We start from the raw sequence: 5,058 nt of genomic DNA on the forward strand, positions 1-5,058 counted from the left end.
TTTCAAATTGCGCCAATAGGTTTCTGAATTTGAGAGAGGATTATTCTGGCTAGTTCCTCAGAGAAGTAACACTTAATTTTAATTTAAAAAAAAAATACTAACAAAATCCCAACACACATCCTATTCCTCCTTGTAACCTTGAGCCTTGTAATAGGGAGAGTTAATCTATGGTAATCAGATGTAAATTCCCAGTGATTTCTTATCTATTATGGGTTTGGGGAAAATACTGTCAGCTGAACCAAAACCAATTAGCTTTAGGCAAAGAGACAGCCAGTGTTCCCTCTACTTGTGTCCCGTGCTGTGCTGGAGAATAGGTGGCCAGTCATGGCTGGAGTAGGGGTGACCCTTTGATGTCAAGGTCTTCCCGGTTTTGATGGGTCTAGAGCAACATGGAGTTGCTTGGTAGCAGAACTCGTAGTAGAGGACACCATCGCCATAGGCCATCCTCAGGCGCTTCAGAGCCGATTGCTTCGGGCCATTTGCGGTCAGTCGGTGGTTTTTTCTCTTTAGGGTGTTGTTTGGCTTCTGCGCGGAAGAGTGGTGGCGATTCCCAGTGGACATTGTAGGTGGTGCGCATCCAGAGTCCCAGGGGAATCCAGCAGGCTCCGCGGGAGTAAAAACAAAGCCGGAAATTGAGTGGAGCAGCAAAGAGGATAGAGAGAGAGGGACTGACCACATTGGGGCCGTGCCTCCGGAGGGACACAGGACACAGGACACAGGCCTGGAGCTTCTATTACACTGTGGATATAGTGCCCATCGGGAAGCTGTGTAAGAGATCTCCAGTCTCCTCAACCCCAGAGACCCAAATGGAAACTGCTCCTGGTTTTTCCCAAGTCACAGAAGAGGCCTGCAAGGACCTGGGCCTGGCAGAGGACAGTCTGCCATTAGCTGGTCCCACCGCCTGCTCTAAATCTCAGGTTCTCTCAGCCCATCGGGTCCACCGCTCAGAGGGCTGACATCAAGGAGTGGACCGGAGGAAAGCCCTCCTGTCCAGTAACCTCTCCTTTTCCCCTGCCCGATCTGCACCATGGAAGTGTAACAACCAGATCCTGCCAACAGAATGGTTAATTGATGTGGTAACTAAAGCCCAGGGGGCGGGACGGGGGAGAGCCAGTCACTACGATTGCTGAAGAACATTCAGTTCCCTTCTGTAAGAGAAGCAGCCACTTCCTGTGTAAGTTAAGCAGATCAGTGTGAAGGAGGCCGCTGGGCTGCATTTGCATACGCATGTACATTTATATTTTGCTCGTGTTCCGGGTGAGCCCGTTTGTGTCCGTTTTCCAGCTGTCTGTCGTAGGAGCCACTGCGCCGGCTTGACGTGCAGCCAAGGGAGCTGGTTGGATGAAACGAAACCTAGATTTTTTTCTCTACTGTTTCACTTGCCTCCTCTTCAATGGTTGCCCCCCCAAAAAAATCACATATTCAACAAACCCCTGAAATCTTGAATTAGTGCACTCTGAAAAAGAAAATGGAGACCACACACTAGCTAAAAGCCGTAGGTCTCTATTATTCAAGTTGAGTCAGATCCAGTCTAGAGTAGGAAGAGTTTAATGAAGTCCTGAACCCAAGAAATGATCGATCCTGAAAGTTTAGAGAAAAAGACTGAATGAATTATGTGTGTAGGCTGGGGTGGGTGGGGGGGGATGAATTTCTTGATTTAAATTCATTTAAATTTAAATCTTCAAAGGACAAATTCAAGATCTTATTAATGGTAATGCTTAAACTTTTTTAAAATAAAAATTTTGATTTATGATGGAATAAATTATTTTCTCAGTATATTCTGGTCTGGTCGTGGATTATGCATTTTCCCCCCAAAGATGTTCAGAATTGCCAAATATAGAACTTTAGGTTCTTACAGTCCACATGTCTTTCTGAAAACGTGTGTCTTATTATAAACAACAGTAGTACAAAGAACAGGCTTGAGAGTCATACTCTCACACTTTTAAAACAACAAAGGCTTATGCTGAGCTTTCCCAGTGTGATGTGTTGAAATAATTAACAGCCAGTGGAAGGATCATCAGAAGCCGGGCGTGGTGGTGCACGCTTGTAATTCCAGCATTCAGGAGGCTGAGACTGGAGGATCGAGGTTCTTGGACCTCAGAAAGAGGCTGGCCCAGCTGGGCGTGATGGTGCACGCTTGTAATCCCTGCGCTTGGGAGGCGGAGACAGGGGGATCGCGCAGGTTCGAAGCCAGCCGTGCTGGCGTAAGAGACCCTGTTTCAAAAATATAAAATAGGTCTGGGAGTGTAGCCCGGAGGTAGAAGGGCTTCCAGGAACTCCAGTACCACCAAAAAAAAAAAAAGAGGCCGGCCCAGAGTGGGGCTGGGAGGAAGGTCTGGCCTAGGGAAAAGCTGGCTTTCCAAGAAGGCTGCATGGGTGTCTTTGTAATGTAAAACTGAAGGTGGTCTGGCTGAAGCTGTGAGAGGCACTGAAGGTACCTTCATGGTTGAGAGGACAGTCCCCCATTGTCCCACTTTACAGATGGGGAAAATGAGACTCAGGAAAGGCAAGCCACCCCTTTGGTAAGTGTAACGTTGAAATTGAGCAGGGGTCACGAAAGAGGTAAACGCCAGAGCCAAGTTATTGTGTGAGACTAGGTGTCTTTAATCAAACTGTCATCTTCGGACGAGGTCTGCCAACCAGAGAGCCATGCAGTCAGCAGTCAGCCAGCAGTCACTGGTCAGTCAGCAGAGTCACATGGTCAGAGAGGAAGTGATGGTATTTATGTAGTCGGATCCGGGGTGGGGCTAGCCAGTCCTCTCATCTGTAGTCTGGCGACACCTGGAGTCTCTCAACATCTCTGCTCTGTCCACGCTGCGGGGTCCAATGGGGAAGGGAGGGACCTGGCCTATAAGTAAGTGGCCGAGCTGAGGCTCAAACCCAGGAGCTCACAGGGATAAATGTGCTGACGCAGCACACACGGAAGGGCCACGCATTTCATATCAGGGAAAATGTAGTTTGTAGAAAAATTGTATAAAATACAGCTTGTAAGTCCTGGACTTGGGAGGCTGAGACAGGAAGATTGCGGGGTGGTGGCCAGCCTCAGCTACTTAGTGAAGCCCTCCAAAATGGTGAGACCCTGTTTCAAAATAAAGAATAAAGCCAGGCATGGTGGTACACGCTTATAATCCCAGTACTTGGGAGGCTGATATAGGAGGATGCCAGGTTTGTGGCCAGCCTCAGCCACTTAGTGAGGCTCTCTGCAACTTAGACCCTGTTTCCAAATAAAAAAAATAAAATAGGGCTGGGGGTGGAGCTCAGATAGAATGTCCTTGGGTTCAATCCCCAGTACCACAAATCAATCAAGCAGCCAGTCATAGATTCTTAAAGCTGGCAATACTTCCCCCGCAAGAGGAGGATGCTGGAGTGATCCAGGGGTGCAGTAGCACTCAGGTGCGACTTGGGGGACATTAATTAAAAATCAAGGCCCATGGAAGCTCCTAGGGGGGTGGCATAATTGTTTTCTGAGGAGTAATTTTTCAAAAAGAGGGTATGGTAAGCCAGTAAGTTTGAGAATCTATGCAAGGATAATTTTGCCCTAAGAAGTAGTATTTTGAAAACTAGCTATCTCCCCAGGCTGTAACATTTCCCACTATTAATGCATTATATAAATTAAAATGCATTGTGTGAAAAAATAAAAGACTGTGTTATCATCCTTGTCTGTAAATTGTGTGTGCAGCACCACGTGGGCCGCGTGGACCGCATCAAGCTCTCTCGCTGCAGGTGGGTGGGATGACCAAGTCTCCTTTTCACTCCAACCTTAAACACAGGAACCTCAGAGGCTGGAAGGGGAAGGTTTGCTCAAGGCACAAAAGACTTCTCTTTCTTCTGCTTGAAATGACACACCTTCGATATCTCCTAGCCAAAGTCAAAGAGATAAAACTATTTAGCCAGTCCTGGGTGTGCATGCCTATAATTTTAGTACTTAGGGGGCCGAGACAGAAGGATCACAGGCTGGAGGCCAGCCTCAGCCACTTACAAGGCCCTTAGCAACTTAGCAAAACCCTGTTTCAAAATAAAAAAGTAAGCCGGGCGTGGTGGCGCACGCTTGTAATCCCCGCGCTTGGGAGGCGGAGACAGGAGGATCGTACAGTTTCGAAGCCAGCCATGCTGGCTTAAGAGACCCTGTTTCCAAATAAAAAGTATAAAATAGGTCTGGGAGTGTAGCCCGGAGATAGAAGGGTTTCCAGGAACCCCAGTACCACCAAATAAATAAATAAATAAATAAAATAAAATCTGGCTGGGGATATAGCTCAGAGGTAGAACACCCCTGGGTTCAATCCCCTGTAACACACACACACACACACACACACACACACACACACACACACACAGTATTTACTGGATATACTTTTTAGTAAACGTGTCCCATGTAATAATATAGATACAATAGCATAATCACAGCTATGCAGAGTTGTAGATAGAACACTTATCTATATTTCAAAGACAGATAATAGACATGATGGGATCCATTGCTTAAGTCTCAGATCTGAAAGGACACGGAGCTAGGATTCAAACTCAGGACCGCTGACTCTAAACCCCATCCTCTTTCAACAGCTCCAGGCTGCCTCCCTTTCTCTCTCTCTGGTACTGAGGATTGAATCCAGGGGCACTCTACCTCTGGGATATACCTCCAGCCTTTTTTTTTTTTTTTTTTGGTACTTGGGATGGAACCCAGGGGCATTCTACCTCTAAGCTACACCTCAAACCCTATTTTTATTCTTTATTTTGAAACAGGGTTTCACTGAGTTTCAAAGGACCTCACTAAGTAGTAGCTGAGGCTGGCCTTGGACCGTGATCCTCCTGTCTCAGCCTCCCAAAGGCTGGGATTACAAGCATACACCACCACACCTGGCACCCCCAGCCTTTATCTCACTAAGTTGCTGAGGCTGGCCTCAAACTTGTGATCTTCTTGTCTCAGCCTCCCAAGTACTGGGGTTAAAGGCATGTGTGACCACACGCTGATTCCCTTACTCACATTGCATACTTTAACCATCTCATTTTTTTTTATTTTTTTATTTTTATTTTTATTTATTTTAAATTTATTTTTATTAGTGC

Source organism: Muscardinus avellanarius (assembly GCF_963383645.1).
Source record: "Muscardinus avellanarius genome assembly, chromosome: 13".
NCBI classification, from domain to species: domain Eukaryota; kingdom Metazoa; phylum Chordata; class Mammalia; order Rodentia; family Gliridae; genus Muscardinus; species Muscardinus avellanarius.